At 33.0% G+C, this 19,899-nt stretch overlaps 1 pseudogene; it reads right to left on the reverse strand.

Moving 5' to 3' along the window:
- LOC106468834 overlaps nt 1-19,899 on the reverse strand; it is a 90,523-nt pseudogene that overhangs the window by 20,571 nt on the left and 50,053 nt on the right.

A 19,899-nucleotide genomic window follows, 5' to 3' on the forward strand; every position in this document is an offset into this window, starting at 1 on the left:
CCACAGTCGCACTATAACAAACGCTATAATTCACAACGAACGTCTCACGTGCTCAACTCAACAATACTCTGTCCGCAGTTCAATTACACATTGTTCCCGTCGCTTCTTGGCCGGTCTTATATATATATACAAAACTACCCCATATCTAGTAGTCTCCCGACGCTTCATGAACATTCTAGAAGCTTGTGCCGTGTTACTAGCATCACGTGACCTCCGCTGTTGTAACAATATATTATTGTGTGTTTGAATAGATCATAAACAAATCTGTATGCAGTTTAACATCAGCCAAAAATAACTCTAATTAAACTTTTTATAACTACAATGATGTATATTGACAAATTATTTATTGAAATATTAAATCTGAAAAACAAAGCAGACAAAATAAGTATTAAAGAAAGAGGTTTTTAATATTTACGTAAGCTAAAAAGTATTTATTCATGGAGAATCATAAAATGTGTAATTAATGTAAAAAAATATTATACTAAATTGCTTGACATCAAATAATCATTTTCACACATTTCCATCTTTTCCCATACAACTTTTTACAAGATTAATGTAAACAGAAAAAAAAAGTGAAAGGTTTCAGTAGGTAAATGGTCCATGATAAGTAATTATATGTGGTCTTTTCTCTTTCTATTTGTAAGACAAAGATCTTCAAACACAACTCTAATTTTAACAGTAAAGGGATTTCTTTTTATCAAAAGTTAACTAACATTTCTTCTCTCTTAATTACTTGTACATTTTCACATAGCTCTGCACCATATCTTTATTTCTAGAAAGTTTATCTTGCACCTTATAGTTTTCTTCAGGAACAGTAGCAACATATACAAGAGAATTAACTGCACTTCATTAGAACTATTTGCATATGTTAATGCAGGTGGGTGTTACCACAGATGGGAGACATAAAGAATTTCAGACCATCTGACAGCATAATGCTACCATGGTTAGACTTATAATACCAGTTAAATCATGTAGAGACAAAGGGTACAAAGAAGGAATCTTGAATATTATTTACAGAACTGGCTGTAAAACCAAAAGTCAAGCAAATCTGCAGCATCATCCTTATCTGCAAAGTGAAGACTGCAAATACAAAAGAGAACCTTCCAATGATAAAAAAGCCATTGCAATGAAATTGAGACATTTCTTGGTACCACTACTTAACAACAGAGTAAATAAGGATTTGTGGGTGATTAAAGCTCACAAAGAAGCTATTTAAGAAAATCAGAATCACAGCAACAATCCTATTCATCCACATGTATATCAAGTCCACTGATGCAGCTCTAGTTGACTTTTGTGCTTTAGTCTGCTGAAATGTAGTCTTTGAATCCATTGTTTACATAAATACTGGAAAGTTATGTCAAGATGTGTGGTCAAAATCTGACCTTATATTTTTGTAGAAGCTTGTTACAGTGGAAACTGTGGTGTTGGATAATAAATACTGCATGATCTAGTTACTAGACTAGGAACAACCAATGAAGGAGGAAGTAATTCCAATTGTATCAAGTGAGATTAAACAACATTCTTATGAAGTGCAGTTAAGCCTTGGTATAAAGACAGTTGCTAAACTTAATCAATAAAAATAACTTAATTCAATTCACAATCTGGCAATCAAGGTCATGTTTAACTTATAGCACATAAGTTTCAAAACTAATATAATTCCAGACTTCTAACACAGAGAACTTACCTCCGACCAAGAAGACACCTTCCATATGGGAGCAAAAGGTTTAAGATTCTTAGCAAGAAAAACCCTTTCAGTAAACGACTGTTTTGACAAGGATCTATATATGAAGGATGATGGAAATGGAGGGATATGGTTGCTGACTTTCTGAGACTTGTCATCTTTTTGGCATGGTGGATCTCTACAGTCTGCAATTTCTTGAGGTTTCTGTTTATAATCACACAGCTTCTTTTTTATGACTTTTCCACTTACTGACTGGCAGAAGACGGTTCTTGTTTTAAATCCTATTCCACAGGTAACAGAACACTGTAACACAGTAACTACTGAGTCATTAACTATGTCAGTGATCCAAATAGTTTACATCAATTGCCTTACATAAAAAGAAAGGAGATTGACAATAAAAATTACACAATCTCAGTGAATATTTATTTTATAATGCAGCTTCTTCTTTTGGACTTAATCTTTAGATAAACAACAAGAACTGTTGTATTATTTTTGCACATAAATGTTAATTCTATCAGTAATTGGTATGATTATAAACTTATGCTTTTTAATGTTCTCCACAATTTTTCAGTAATAAACTAACCAAATTTACTTATTGAACAAACTCTACTTTGATGAAACATACATATTTCTAAAAGGTCATATTTTCCCAATTTTATCAAAATTAATTCTGTGTAAAATGAAGTACATCACAGTTGTGATGTAACTATGTTAAAAATACTTTAAAATGAAATAAATATATTAAAATGATCAACTCATTTTATCGCAACTACAACTTCCTTACTGATTTTCCTCTATGTTATTAAATGATATATTTGCAATGATAACAATGCTGCATAGTGTCTGACTAATAAACAGATAACAAGTTTTAGGTACACCTGAGATAATATAAGCTAGTTTACACACATATACACACATTTAACTGTAAAATTTCTATTTCTTGATGCTCAATGCTTAATTACTTAATAATTTCCTTTTCACAATATCCATCAGTTCTTTTACATTACTAGGTCTGAAAATGACCAACTGTAGCACAGTCTCTTGTGTGCAGATTTACTGTCAGGAATGACTCAGTATCTAATGTTTCTAATCAACATGAGTTGAGAAATGTAGATATAAGATGCAAACTAATTTAATTTGAAATAAATCAGTGTCACTTTATGTAACATGTTTTTTAATTCAGCATATGAATTAACAATACCATGGGGTAACAGCTCTGTGCCTTTTCACAGCATTCATATTATCTAATGAATGTATTTTGTGTTGATAGTTTTAGTACACTGATAAAAAAGCTTTAATATTGAATATAATTTTTTGTTACTCTTTCATTAATTTCTTACAACTTTCATTCATTTATAATACACCAGAGGTTGCTGAACAAAAATAGTTCACTAACTCCTTATAGGTTTTCTTTATAATAAAGGCAAAAAGACAACATTTATAATATTTATGTGTTTGTATATATATGTGTGTGTGTGTGTGTGTATATACAGAGCACTAATCGATTCCCATGCACTTTGATTCCAACTAGTAAATATGACAACTCTTTGTGTTTGGGAGCTGGTGTTGGTCTTCAATACAACTTACATTCTCATGCTTTACACACCAATAACACATGTAACAAGACACTGTGGAATGAGAAAGTAACATTCTCAATTACAGATATAGCCTACCTCTCTCACTTATAATGGATGTAATGGAACACTGTGGAATGAGAAAGTACCATTCTAAATTAAAAACAAAGCTTGTGTCTCTCACCTGTAACACATGTATTGGAACACTTCAGAATAAAAAAAGTAACATTCTGAATTAACAACAAAGCTTGTGTCTCTCAACTTTAACACATGTATTGGAACACTGCAGAATAAGAAAGTAACATTATGAATGAGAAATATAGTCTTTGCCTTCACCTGTGACATGTAATGAAACTAAAGTGGAATGAGAAGTAACATTCTGAATTAACACTACAGCTTGTATCTATCACTCCTGTATCACCTTTAGTAACAGAACATTGTGGAATGAGAAAGTAACATTCTGAACTAACACTACAGCTTGTATCTATCACTTCTGTATCACCTCTAGAACAGAACATTGTGGAATGAGAAAGTAACATTCTGAACTAACACTACAGCTTGTATCTATCACTTCTGTATCACCTCTAGTAACAGAACATTGTGGAATGAGAAGTAACATTCTGAACTAACACTACAGCTTGTATCTATCACTTCTGTATCACCTCTAGTAACAGAACACTGGAATGAGAAGTAACATTCTGAATTGTATTATTATCTAGTGTATTTTAAAAAAGCTTTCATAATGGATATTTTTGCTTCAAATAGGACTCCTGTTTTTAAGTGAAAAACAAGTCTATAATTCTTTATGTAGTTAGTTTCCATAAAATTTCAACATATGGATCATTAGAAATCATTTTCAAAACTTTTAATTTATATTTATATTTTAATTTATATAATATGCAGTATAATAAAAACTATATGCAAAAATGCAACAGGTCACTAAGCTCTAAGTGCTGTATTGAATCTTATTAAAATCATTTATAAAATAACCGAATTTTTGAGCAGCTCTTCGGTTCAGTTATTAGTTGCTTTCTAGTCAAGGTGGTTGTAAAACTAAAGCATGTTTATTTAAATATGTTGAAAGTATTAGTTGCACTTATTGTTTTTCTGTTATGTCTTTCACAGCCTAAAGTTGATGTAATAATAGTTTATGAAAGTTTATGTATATTGAAAATATATGATATTGTACATGTTTGATTTTGAAGGTGCAAGAAATAAACTCTGCTGGATGTCAAATTTAGGGAGTAATTATGCATTAATGACAGTAACCCTTATTTTCATGAATGAATTGTGAATCAACTTAATTATAACTGGTGTGGGTTACTGATATTCTCTCACTGACAACAGACCACAGTGAAAAGAACATAATATAATTTAACATGACTAAATTTGAGATTTTAGTTTATCTATTTTAATCATGCTATTAAATATTATTCTAATATCTATTTTGAATACTCTTTACTTATATGATTATTTTGCATTTTGTCAGTAGGAAAAGAAATTATTTTTGCATAGAGTTTTGGAAAGATGGTGGTGATAATATGAGAGTTATTCATGTGATTTGTAAAAATATGAAGTATATATGTATATATATATATACTAAATAAGGGGAGTCTGAAAGATATGAATGTATTCATTTGATGTAACTATGTCAATGTCAATAAAAGCCTCAGAACTGATGGCATCATAATGTAAGCACTCTCATTAATATCAAAGATATTTAATGATTGTTGTTGTTTACCTTAGAATGTTATTAGAAGTTAATTTCACTCGTATCTTACTGTAGTTATTTAACATTCAAGCTAGCAAGGTAGTGACATGAATTAAATCTAGTCTTAATGTTACCTGTACAGGTACCAGAGTTGAGTTAATAATACGCTCAACTAAAGTCTGTAAGAAGCATCAGCCTGTACTTCAAGTGATGTGTATGTTCATGATTAAACTCATAGCTGAAGGAGCCAATGGAAAGGTGATCTATTTATAGAACTTGTCATGTCACAGTGACTTTGAAAGAAGCAAAATGAATAATGAAATTAAAACCTAAAATATTTTCACATTTTGAATAAAGGAATAGAACTAAAAAAAATACAAATTTGTGAATAATCTTAGAAATGAGATATACTTGACCAAATGTTATACAGTAATGGATTAATAGTTTCTTAATGAATATATATAAAGTACCTAATGAAATATAAGATTTAGAAAATAAATAAGTAACCTTAAAATATGGCATATAAAAAACTCAATTATTTGTATATTGTAGTAATTGGCTGTAAATATGAGCCTGTTACAACTTTAACTATAGTAGCATTTGTTTTCATAGGATTTATTTCTTTATTTGTGGAAAATTTATTGTTAAGAAACACTGTGTGGATAGGATTTTTATAGTCGATGTAGGCTTTCTGTCACTGTTGGCAGAGAAAGAAATGAAGTTTCTCTATGATTTGACATTTCATAACAGCAAACATTCTCAGAATTTGTCATGAGAAAGGATGCTTACGTTGATGGGAACCATATAAAGGCATCAAGAGAGTTAGAAGAAACTTACGATGATGAAAGTCCCGATACAGGATGATAGGAACTGAGAAAGTTCACTATCCCTATTAAAAACAATCAATGGAAATGTAATGATCTAGTTGCAATGACTGATAGGTGATCAATAGGGATCAAACTTGTATTGATTACACACCACGGAGGTAATGGGTAATTTGGACTATCACAAGTCATGTCCAAACTGATCGCTAAAAGCTCAGTTTAAATATTGTTGTAAGGAGCAGTTGACTACTAAAAAAAGTAAAGCCAGCAGACTAAAAGCAAACCTGGCCTAGCCTAGTTAAGTTTCCTTCATTGGAATACTAAGTCTCTTCTTTTCCTTAGTCATTGTAAGTTTTTCCTTTGTAGCATTATAAGCTTTTAGAATGATCTTTTTTGATTGATGAGTTTATAAATGATATGTTTAGTTCTAAGTAATTAACAAAAGCTATAAAGTAAGAACTTAAGTCATCGTAGTCACACTAAAGAACTTTTAATAAATGGTATATGTGATTTTGTTGTTAAAAAAAGAAGGTTTCAGTCTCTTTTGTTATTCCACATAAACTTTCCTCAAGTTGGTGATCTGTGCACTACTATTACTGACTACTTATTTCTGGTATTTGAATAAATACTATTTGTAGTGTAGTAATTGGCTATAAATAGGAACCTGTTACAACTTTAATTTATAGTAGCATTGTTTTAATAGGATTTATTTGTATATTAAAAATATAATAATTTAAATTCCTAACAATAACATAACATTTGAGGAAAAATTGTATTTCTATAGTAATTAAAGTAACTAATAATTCAAAATACTGGTGCAGATAAGAAGAAAGATTTCTTTTCTGGTATAAAATGGAGAAATTATTCATTTTGAGATTATATTTATCATACAAAGGTTAAATGAATCAGAAATTTTAAAATCTTCTAATATGTGCTGGAACACAACATTATGAACAAAAATCCAGTAGTATGGAATAAACTTTGTTGTACTCAGAATACCGTCACTGTTTCCTCTGACTAAACAGGTATGTCATATTCTATACCATAAGATGTCCCATTATGGTAACAAACAAGATAATGATGAAACTAACTAACATACACATACTCATAAGCTAAACTTGTACATCCACTCTACCAATAAGAAGGGATATAATAGACAAAAAGTGTATTGTTAAGGTTTAATTTATTTTAAAATTTCCAACACCAGTACTTATTTTTGGCACCAATAATGTGAGAACTATACTGTAATGTTCTTATCATCAATATGCAACATGTATTCAGCAAAGATCAAAGATGACCTTACCTGTGTCCAATTTCCAACTTTCCACTCTGGACAGGGTTCAGCATTACAGATTTTAAGAGTAATCTTCTCAGAAGCCTCACACCTACTCTCAGGCATCCTTTTTCCAGCTGTATTTATACAAGTGGCAGTTCGTGTCCATTTTCCACCCCCACACGATTTAGAACACTTTAAATTTGACACAAATGGAAAAAAGAGTTAGTGTTAGCAATCAGAAAATTAGGAAAAAGAACATCATATCTAATAAGCAAAACATCTAAATATTTTTAAGACATTGGTGCATTATTTATGAAAAATAGGTAAAAGTTTATTAGTTTCCTTTTTTGAACTTGCAGTGTCATTTATTACATCTTTTTGATTTTAGTAAACATGTACTCTTCACATTTTTTACAGCTGTTTTCACATTTCTTACTACTGTTATTGTCTTTTCATCTAAGTATTCCTCAGTGTGCAGCTGCTATGTTTATTTAAATAATCTATTATTTCTTCATTCAAATATAAAAAAAAACATTGTTAAGTAATTTGAATAAATTTTTAGACATAATCATGATTTTGTTACCCATTTAACTGGAAAAAGCTAAACTCACCTTCGCTATTGATTGTCAAACTCTAATAAGAATACTTATTTAATTATTGCAATGCAATTTCACAGGAATCAAACAAATTGATTAACTATTTCTATCCTCAGAGATCTTAAACAGCTAACTTTGTCAACAATTATGCCAGATTGATAATGTATTTCCACTGATGATTTTCCCCATTCTTTCTTTTCAATTCCGTGTTACCATTATCCCTGATTTTTCATATTTTATTTTCACTTCAATCACTTTAAAGTTTAAACATCTTTAAAGTTTTCAGTTCAATATCATAAGATATTGAACTGCTGAATAATTGATTTCATGGGGTAATAAAAATAAATATTTTATTTCTTTATGAACTTCATTCGACTCCCTTTTTTTGAAATGCACAATGTATAGATTTATAAAATATAAATTCTGGTAAGCTATAACATTGCTAACTCATTATTAAATATTTGCAATAATTTTGTCAGTAAAAAAAAAAATGCTTTTTTTAAAACTAGATTATTCTACATGATCCCCTGTTACTTTTTTGACCTGGTTTTTTAATACCATAGTTTTTTAATTTTCTTATTTTTTAGTAAAGATATGGTTATTTTCAGTATAATACCCTCATTGAACAACTAATTTTTTTATTGATTAAATTATTTTTTACTCCTGAGTTACAAAGAATTATTATTTAAAGTAATCACATAATTTTTGTGTGTTATGTTTATTCTAAATTACTGAACCCGAGGATAACATAACAAATCCTACTTATTCAATGGAATGTCCTCTACAATGTAAAACAGGTATTGAGAAACTAATCTATGAAAGTAATTAAAAATAACCGTCACTTTTATGAGAAGTTTGGATGGCTATGTGTCACAGAAAGAGTGATTTGTCATACTTTACTCATGAAATCTTACATTAATCTCTTATCAATATCTGTTTATATCTCAGTAGTTTTTAATATATGATGTACTGTTTCTAATATGGTCTTACCTCCTTTCAAACAAAGCTATCTCGATCTTCTTTCTGCCTCCTAAGCATTGCTAGAAATGTTTAATGCTCAGCGCACCATTCTAGATACCCAACAAATTACATGTCACTTTGAACATGTATATAGCATGTGATCACCCTCCAAGAATAGTATTGTGCCACCTATATTGGTGCAGCTAGCTCCTTCTGATGTTCACATTCAATCCTCACTTTCTTGATTGGCACAACATCGTTTAGGCGTGTGTTTTTTTGCATGTGACTACCATTTATGATTATACTTCGTTGAAATTTCAAGACCTTTTTCAACAGTTTTATTTTATTGTGTTTGCATGCAATTGTTTCAAGATATTTTTTGCATTTGTTTATTGTTACTGAATTATATGGTAACTTAGAATGATCTCATAATTCAATGTATCGACAACAGATATTCCCATTATGGTAGACAACGCATATAGTACGAAGATTCTGGCATAGAGTTCGACTTTATCTATTGAGGAGATACAGGCCATAACTCATAGGGAATTAGATTCCTACATTTGGCTAGCAATTTCCTTTCAATTTCGACCTGATAATGTTTCTGAGAATGAATACAACAAAGGAGACAAAACTTAGATTTACTTCTTCCAGCACCTTCTTATTTTGGTCTGTCACACACTACACTTTTTGTTTTTACAGCTGGTTAATCAGGTAAATGGTTTATTAATTATTTCCTTTTCATCCTAGCTTGCGGATGTCGTTGATCGGATTTTTATGCTATTGATGTTGTCAGAATCCTCTACCATTCCTCTTATGTAATCATATATCCAGACTGGTCCTTCCTACCTAAGACCTCTGTTGCCTGGGAAGCCTATTGGGCTTTCACACTCATTTCTTTAAGTTCCACCTTCTACCTGTACTCCCATTCCAATCCCAGTCAGCTTCCTTGTCAGGTTTGCTCCATACAGTGTTATGTGGCAATTACTGCCTCCTTTTGAAATTCACCTTTTATTCCCTGAAATCCTTTTCTTTCCCGTGATGTATTCCCTGTCACACTAACTGGTTGGGTTCATCAACTCCTTAAGCTGGTATATTCAGACTTATCCATGGAAGGTCACCATCTCCTCAACATTTCTTCTCATCAAATTTGTCACACCATTATGACTTTGGCTGCTTGTCTTCACTGTCTGTTGGAAGAAGTCATTCAGGCCAGAACGTGGACTACTACTTATTCCTTCATCACTCATTATCTGCAATATCTGGATGTATCTTTCTCAGGTTGGTATTGTCTCCCTCCCATGGCGATTCTACACACGTCCATTCACCTTTGACTTGGGTGTATCTTTTCACAACATAGAGTTCCACTCTGTGGCAAGTGTTGCCTGGTCAGGTGTGCTTTTACTCAAACCTGCACTATATACTGGTAGAGCTATAATGCTCACTGTAGAGATGGGGTGTTCCACAAGACCACTAGTGGTGTGCCTAGTGGTATATACTTATGTGTCTATAGGTATCCATATGCTTATCTCAAAGGTGGACCATCACTCATGGACTATCATGAGTAAAGCAAAATGGGATTTCTGCCCATCCTTTCAGACCCTTTGACTGCATAAATTGGGGATGGTCTGCTTTTTAAAATAAGAAATCATGGTTACACATTATACTTTCTCCAGTGGGACATTCCTTCAGACTCCCAACCACATTTACCCCCCCCCCCTTTTTTTTTCTTCAAGTGGAGCACAGAAGTCCTTACCACTTTCCAGTCACTAGGGTGGTGGACTAAGGAGGCTTCATACTGAGTGTGAAGTAGAAACATACCTAATAATACAACCACACATTTATCCACTCAGTGAGAAGAGGAGAAAGCTGGGTTCCCTCCTTCCCTTTCCCCTGGATTCTTATTCCCAGGTGTACCAATTGTTAGTTGGAGCAGGAACAGCCTATGTGGGATCCTCCTCATTATATCAGATTCAGGATGATACCACCCTGTTCTCATGGTTGAGTTCAGTAGAGCCCCCCCCTTCTCATTAATTCCAGTTGTAGGAGGTTTCCTTCCCTGCTCCTATGATTGAAATGGGGGACTTCATCTGCCACGTAATGCCAGCAACAGGACATACTTACTCTGTTCCTACAGTTGAGCAAATTTTTCATGTCCTCCTCATAATTCCTGGTGCAGGATGAGTCCTCTCTGCATTTATGGTTGAGTGAGTTCCAGTTTCTGCTCTTAATATCAGTTACAGGTATTGTCCTGTTCTTACAGTTGAGTTGAGGCAATGACACAACCCTTTAATACCAAGTTTGGTTTGTGGTACTTCTTGCTATTATGGTGGTTTTGGGAGTTTGTCTGGTTTTGACCAAATGCTAACTTCCTCTTCCTAAGTTCAGATGCTTGATGTATTACACTCTGTTTACTTATGGTGACAGTTGGTGTATAAGTATCACATGGTCCACATGCCCTAGCCACAATGTTTATATTTCTCTAATTTCATATTTATATGGGTGATCCTCAACCTCTTAATGCCAAGGATGGGTTGTGGAACCTCATCTGTCTGGATGTGATTGGGTATATACATAGCCAAGGTCAGTTGTTTTTCTCCATCGTTATATGTCAGTGAACTGTCTCTGGATTTGCTGTTTCTTCTCATGTGGGTATTGAGTTCACTTCAAGTTTTCATTTCATAGGGTGGCCCTACATTGAAGGGACCCAGTGGTTTTCCAGTCTGATTTGTGCAATGGAGGACGATTCCAACTTGCATCATTTTGTACTATTGATTGCAACTCTCAGAACAAATTAAGCTTGTGCACATCCCTTTTTTCTGCTCATGTCTGGGTCATTTCCTTCTTACGGGCATATGCGTTCCAGAAGTAGTGCAGTGTCCCACGTGTGCTTCGGTTACATCTCTGGGCACACCAGTTGTTACTGGCAGTCGCTTTCTGCTTGATTTCACTATTAGGCACCTACACTGGCCCCTCCACCTTTTCAATGTTGGATTCTAGCTTTGTATGAGAGGAGGTAAGTCCATATTGGAAGTTAACATTTTCTTACACTGAAAATGTATTTCCAATAGGTACTTACCTCATCTCACACACTTCCAACCCTTCCTCCCCACTGCCAGTGTTATTCATTTTATCCCCTGCTAATTGTAAAAAGTGAGGATTGAGCAAGAACGTCAGAGGGAGCTGGCTGCATCAATATAGATGGTGCAATACTAATGGTGGAGGGTGGTCACATGCTATATACATGTTCAAAAGTGGCATATAATTTGTAGGGTATTTTGACTGGTGCACTTAGTGTTAACAACTTTTTAGCAATGCTTAGGGGGCAGAAAGAAGATCAAGGTAGCTTTGTGTGAGAGGTAAGTAATTATTGGAAATACATTTTTAATGTAAAACAATGTTAACTTTTTATACCAAGAACTAGACTGATCAGTATTTAAAATACTGCACTAGCAAGAATAAATGCAGAATTACTTACACACATTAAAAAAAAAGTTGAATTACCTGCAAAATTCAAAATAATTAATTAAACAAGGATTGTTGCCAGATGTATTATTTCTTATTTGCTAATTACTTCATAATTTTTTGTATGAATATTGCAGTAAAGAAGATTACATATATGTACCATGGTTAGACATGATAATAGTAATCAAAATACAAAAGCTTACTTGTGAAATCCACAATAATAATAATAATACATTTTTTCCTTAAGTAACTTAGTTCTCAATACTTTTCCTCAGTTTAAACTGGGTAACAGGGTTTTCATCTAACTTCCTCTAAAATACTACCTACAAAAATACTATTTCTTCTCTCAGCAGATAATTAAATGTAATCAGAAAGTCCATCTAGAGTAATATTATATGTATAAAATACATATAGTTTAACTTAGCCTTTAACTAATGATAGTGGCTTAAACAGTCTGAAATAAGAAGGAAGAGAAACGGATGCTTAAAACTCCTTTTATTATCTGACAATCTCTGTATCTGTATGTAACTCCTAAAAGATGAACCCATTAGGTACATAGAATTGAACTGTATGATACGATGCAGCATCTAACTACTACAACCTCGACATTCCACTTAATTATCACAACAGTCATTTTTATTTTATTTTCTTAAAACAGATATACAGAAAAAAGTTTTCATAATTATCTAATGTAGAATATGTAGAATACATCATGAAAGTAAAAATATCAATTCAATTTTAAACTTAAATCGTTTCTGAATTAAGCTATTTTTTGCTATATCACCAACATTTTAAATAAAAACAAACCTATTTAATCAATGGAGACTCTAAATTAAGAAATCAACAAATATTTTTCTAGTTTTGTTGTCTATACATTTAATTTTATGCTTTCAGTACACAGACTAACAATATTAGGTTATACTTTTGTTGCTAAGCAACATGACATAAAAGCTATTGTTGGAATGTAGTGTTACCAAAATGCACTGGCTTTTCTATATATTAGTTGTTAATCTAACTGATTTTTACCAATAATTATTCTATGAATATGCCATAAATCCATTTCATGAATGATCTTAATTTTGATTGGCTCACAAAGGAATTTACTCTTTTGTTGGTCAAGCTTGATTTCACTAAATTTATTTATTTCAGTTAGCTATAAAATGTGAGGTTAGGGTATACTATGTCGTGGGGATGGTAGTACTTGCCCCATCATTTTTGACAGGCTATATGCTAGTAATATGTATAAAAGCTGATCACCTTTATTAGATCCTATAGCTCATTAAAATTCAAATGAAGTATATTAATTCTAAACTAAATGGAAATAAAGAATTACTCTCTAGCAATTTTTTTATTCTCTCTGTACAGGCCTTAATATTCAGCATACAGCTTAATAACAAAAAGACTTGGATTCAACTCACCTAAATACTTGTTATACAGACTTTTAATAAAAATGCCCACTATAGTTCACTTTTCTGAAAATCTGACTAAACTATTAATCACTATTTAGGCTGTGTAACAGTTCTACAATATATTATTGCTTTCAGTTCTATTTAACTTAACATTCCATAACAGAAGAGCTAACTAATACAAACAATCCTTACATAAAACACTGTATACTACTCCTACCATTGTTGTTTTGTTTGGTTTTCACTGAAGATTTAAATCACTTACTGAGCTCCACCGGCCAAATATCCAGTGTGATTTTTGGCAAGGTCCCTCACATTCTTCTGTATCTTCTGGTCTTGGCCCAATGTAATCACAGAATCCATCAGCCATCTCTTGTACTTGAAACACATTCTTTTGTTGAAGACACTTAACTGTTCTAAATTTTATACCTTTCCCACAGTAGGAAGTACATTTGGAGTTCTCTGTTACTTGCCATCTAGTAGAAATCAAACAATTTCACCATAAACTGAATGCTCTTTAAGATTCTTTTACTAGCTTTTGAGTACAAACCCTCTTGTATACATGATTGCTAGATGTTATCAAAGTTTATCTGAATTTGAAAAAAACACATTTAAGAAACATGTTAATCAAACTGAGAGAAGTAATTTGGCAGTATGAACTTTATGTATACATAAACATGACACCAGGAAGTTAGAAGTGTGCTGATATAAGTAGGTAAACCTTATTGCAATTGTACCCAAGTGATCACTGTATCAGTATTTTAAAAGCTCTCTACATTATCAGTTCAGAGATAATAAACAGCAAGATAACCTACAGGACAATCCCATATTCAATTTTCTATGTGGCATTTTTGAAGGAAAGGGGAAAATAACATTGTAACATTTTTATGAATGTAGTGCTTCAATATTAGAATAATGTTTTGTATGTTGAGTAGACTCTTAAACACTACAAGTTAAGAAAATACTGGATTACTGCACAAAGTTAATATCCCTTGATATCTCAAGGATATAACCTCCCTTACTTTGTCATGTGTATATAATACAATGTTTTTTCAGCTTGGGACAGATGTTACAACCACTTCTCAAAAGAAACAACTTATTAAATACAGAGAGCTCTCTCCAGTAATGGTGTCATCCTTTCTCCATTATAAAACTTGTATTATTTTTAAGGGTAAACAAAGATTGTTTCATTGAGTTACACATTTTCCCAGTCTCTTTATTTCTTCAAAATCAGTCAAAGTCAGAGAATTAAGTTTTGCTCCATGTTATATATTTCTGATTGAACCTCCTGTTATCATATGGAACTATCTTGTCATTCTTGGGGGACATAAGCACTCCTAAGAATACCACCGCATATATAGGAAGGAGAAACGTTTGTTGTTGTGGCTACGGGATTGTTATTGCACATGATTGCTTTCCTTTGACATGTGTGTATTTCACTGTAATCTTCTCTTGTGTTATTAAGTTTTAAAAGGCTTCCTACTTTAATAAATGACTCATGATCATGAGGAAAAGTTGGTCACTGAGAGTGTTACTGGGTCTAGGAGAAGTTCTGTCCTGGACATCAGACTTTAATCTTTGCTACAGAAGTTTGCAACTTCTTTCTTGCTGTAGCTACATACTCAGGAAAGAACAACTGCCAGTATCTGTCTACCAAGAACAGCTCATTAAGTTTTTCCTCAAAAAGATCTGCATGGGAAGCAAGGGCAACTGTAGGTCATCAAGGAGGTGTTGCTTCTGGAGAGTCCGAGAGTAAATGGAGTGGTCTCTACAGAACTCCCAGGGTTACATCGACTAAAGTGACCCAACCCCACCTCTAGTAAAGGTAAATCAAGATACTGGAGGTGCCAATAGTGGATGAAGTCCCTCAACTGGAGCTGTTTCACCAGTAGGTGAGACAGTGAGCACCAACTAGTGAAGTTGGTAATCCATAAAGAAGTTGTAAGCCTCCTAAGGATGGGACATATCTTGGCAGGATGACCACGAGTTACAGAAAAACATAAGTTCATGCAGAACAGGTGTACAAGCTGCTCTTGACAACTCGCCATTCTGCCATCCAAGTGCAGGGGCCTGATTCTATTCCAAGTGTGTATGTGTGGGGGATTCCCTGTGTATGTACACTAAATTGCACCTTCAATGTTTTGAATGTTTAATCTTTGTGTTGACTGAGATCTCATAGGTAAGAGGCTTTTGCTGCAACTACAAAACCCTGTGATCTCATCCCCAACATTCCAGAGTGCAGATAAAATGGACTTGGACCATTTCCTGCAGTGTTTCAGGCAAATAACTGCTTAGAATGACTGGTCTCAGGAACATGCAATGAAAAGCCTGATTTCAAAATTGGACAGTTCAATCCTGGATTCCACTTTGCATTTCAGTGAGGTGCAGTTCTGGGACTGTGGAAAACTAAGCTATCCTTTGAGCTGAGTTCAAAATTTGCAAGAGAAGTACCTCGAGAACTTGAACACTTACATAGGTGATCTGAGCCATTTGCTCAATAAGATATACCCTGCACTGGCAACAACAGATCATGAAGATATACTCATTGATAAGTTTGTTAGGGGGATACTTAGATAACCAAGAAATCATTACTTGGATGTGAGAGATATTCTCACTGTAATGGAGGCAATTTCTGTTGTGACAAAATGCAAAGTATTAACTCTGAATCAGTTGCATGAGAGAAAAAAAGTCAGGCTTAAACTATACCAAAGGTTAACTAACCAACCACACATCCTGGAATTGCCATACAACTGGAAAGGAAGAACAAATCCTCTGTTTTAGAGGTGAAATCTTGGTTCAAAATAAAGTGAAGTGGCTATACCTCACAATGAAGCAAGGTTATCAGTTTCAATTGGCAGCAAAGCAGATGCAGGAAAATTAGCAGCAAGTGATAGGTGTTGTTACTTCAGTTGCAGAAACTAATGGACACAATGTCACATTGGTGACTGATTTGGGAAGTGCAGTAGACAGCTTGCACCAAATGATTTGTTGGCCAGACAAGCTCTGTCAGGGCTGGGTGATGCTTGGTATGTGACTGTGATAATACAGAGGTGAGAAATGGAGTTGCTAGTTGATACATGAGCTGCTAGGACACTGGTTAATTTTGTTATATATGAGATAATCCAAGCAAAGCCATCACTTCAGCCAGTTTACACTGACTTCATCCTGGCAAATAGTGATATGCTAAAGATGAAAGAAGAAAAATATCAAGAAAAATATACTTAGGAAATTTAAGTCATAGAATGAAGGTAGTCATCTCTGACCTTGGTTCTGTTATTCTTGGGATTGACCTACTGCATACATTATCAGTCAGTTTGCCTGTGCAACAGCTTAACTATCCTTACTTTAGAGCACTGGTAGCAATGGAGGATTCTGATATAATGGGAATAACTGAAACATGGTTGAATGTAGCTGATTTTGATGAGAGATATTTTTTTTAGTACAGGGTTATAAGTTATCTAATAGAGATAGAGTACTAACCGAGAGTTAAATCCTGTTGAAGTTGAAGATATAAAAGATAATAGCAAGGAGATTGAATATATTTCAGTTTCCATTAGCAGATATAAAGAGAAAAGGCTTTTAGTGGGAATTTGTTACAGACCACCAGATGATACTGATGAAATTAGTGAGAAAATTTACAGTGAAATTAAGATTTCAGCTGTAAATGAGGTAATAATTATGGGTTATTTTAATTTCAGGCACATAGATTGGGAAATGCTAGAGTCAAACCGTGAGAGAGAAAGGCTTTTGGAAACTGTTTAAGATGGCTTTCTTCACCAATTGGTCTAGAAACCTACTACAAACAATGCAATTTTAGATTTATGGTTAACTTCTAACATAGAAATTGTTGAGAGGGTGGAAACTGGGGAACATCTGGGTGTAAGTGATCATTCCTTTATTAGGTTTGATGTATTGCTGCATATGGACATCATGAAAATGACATTTTGGTTACAAATTTCAAAAAAAAAAATTTTGAAGGGATGTGACAAAAATTATCTGATGTGAATTGTGCAGCTGAGTTAGTTGGAGTCACTAATCAAATGTGGAAAATTTTTAGATGTTCAAGATAAACATATTCCTTATAGAAAGAAAAGGGTGGCTGCAATTAAAAAATAAGGTTGCCTCTTAAAGGGTATAAGAGATAAAATTAAAGAAAAGCATCACAAATTTAAGAAATTTAAATTGACTGGTATGATGGAAGATTTAGAAGATTATATAAGATCAAGAAAGTTGGTCAAACAGGAACTTAGGACATTAAAAAGGATGTATGAAAAAAGATTGTCTGAAAATGTAAAAGGTAACAGTAAGGACTTCTTTAGGTATATTAATGGTTAAAGGTAAACAAAATGGTGGAATAGAGGTAGGACTCTTGATGGATAAAGGAAGACTTGTATCTGATGATTCTGAGAGGGCTGGGTTATTAAATTCTGCCTTTTCTTAAGTTTTTACTAATGAAGATTGAAGCAGTATTCCACATCTTGAACAGTTGATAGATAAAAAGGTCATTTAACAAAGTTTAGAATTTTATTGGATAGTCAACCTGGTTTCACTAAAGGAAAATCTTGCCTTACAAATCTTTTGACATTCTTTGAAAAGGTTACTGCTTAAGTAGCTGAAGGTAAGGTTGTAGATTTGGTGTATCTGGATTTTCAGAAAGCATTTGACAAGGTGCCACATAAAAGGCTTGTAAAAAACAATTATCTCTACAGGTGTGGGGGATAACTTAACAAATTGTATAGGAGAGTGGTTGGATGGAAGAAAGCAGAAAGTTGTTACAAAAGGAGTTCAGTCAAACTGGATTAATGTCACAAGTGGGTTAGCTTCAGGGCTCAGTCTTAGGACCTTCACTCTTTTTTATTTACATTGATGACATAGATGAACGAGTGGTCAATAAATTACTTAAATTTGCTGATGATATTAAGGTCTTGGGTGTTGCTAGCTGTGAAGAATATGCTGCTGCTTTACAAAAGAATTTACATCATCTAGTGAGTTGGGCAAATACATGGCAGATAGGTATTAATTATATATAAATGCAAGATAATGCATGTGGATTATCACAATTTGAATTATAAGTATAATTTGGATAGGAATAACCTTAACAGTGTCATAAAAGAAAAGAATCTTGGTGTAATGGTTGATCAGTCTCTTAAACCAGCCAAGCAGTGTGCTGTTTCTAGTGGTAGGGCAAATAGGATTTTAGTTTATATCTACAGAAATACTGAATACAAGTCTAAAGAGGTTATAATTTCATTGTATAGGTGAATGTTTAGGCCACATTTAGAGTACTGTGTTCAGTCTTGGGCTCATATCAGGATGGTGCCTGGGATGGAGGGTTTGTCTTATGAGGAAAGATTAAGATCTTTGAAACTGTTTTCTCTTGCAAAAAGAAGAGTTGGAAGGGGTCTGATTGAGGTGTTTAAGATTGTAAAGGGAATTGATAGTGTTGATGCATTATCTTTTTTTTCATACTTAACAGCGAGAATAGTAGGACTAGGGGACAAAATATACATTTTGGCAAGGTATGAGTCATTTTCAGCTAAGACAGTTTTACTTTTCTAACAAGGAGGTTGGCCTCTGGAACTATGTGAATGATAAGAGCTGGATATACGATTTTTCAAACATTTATAATAGGTTAGCTTAGAGAATGGGACAGCCAAGATGGACAAACAGGTCCCTTGTTGTTACTAAACATTATCTTATGTATGTATATATTTGATAAAGGGTTTTGTTTTCATTTCAATTATTGTTAAAGGATTTATTCTAGGGCTTTTTGTTATATATCTTTGGTTGATGTAAGGAATTGATTTATATTTTCTTCTTCTTCTGATATTATTTTGTCATTATTGTGTAAAAAAAGTTTACTCTATTTTGAACTATATAAGGGGGGGGGTCATTACGGAATGTTTAAAAATCTAACGTGTCACATCAAGGGTTTTTATTTTGCACTGTTAAAATTAATGCTTCAAAAGTTGTTTTTGTCTATTTTATTTTTAATTTTGTGATTTATTTTAAAGGGTTTATTTTGTTTTCACAATATTATAGTGTTAGTTTGCTGCTCAATGGGGTTTACTTTAAGTTGCATTTTTATAAATGGTTTATTTCATGTTTCTTGTTTTTTACCAGTGTATTTTATTGAATATGTTTAATAATGTGATTTAATATTTGTGATTCTATGTTAAAGGATTTATTTTTAAATTGATTCGTGAAAAGTGTCATTTGACTGTTTATTATTTTTTATGGTATCTAATGCCTACCTTATGAATTTATTATGTTATCATTGTTAAAGGATGTTCATGATGTAAGTAATGATTATCATTGTTAAAAGGTTGTGTTGTTTATGTTGCCATGAGGGTGAAAAAAGTTTCACCGATTTCTTGACTGATGCATTTCTTGTTTTAAGTTATAT

The sequence above is a fragment of the Limulus polyphemus genome, unplaced genomic scaffold, assembly GCF_000517525.1.
Source record: "Limulus polyphemus unplaced genomic scaffold, Limulus_polyphemus-2.1.2 Scaffold3182, whole genome shotgun sequence".
Classification (NCBI taxonomy): domain Eukaryota; kingdom Metazoa; phylum Arthropoda; class Merostomata; order Xiphosura; family Limulidae; genus Limulus; species Limulus polyphemus.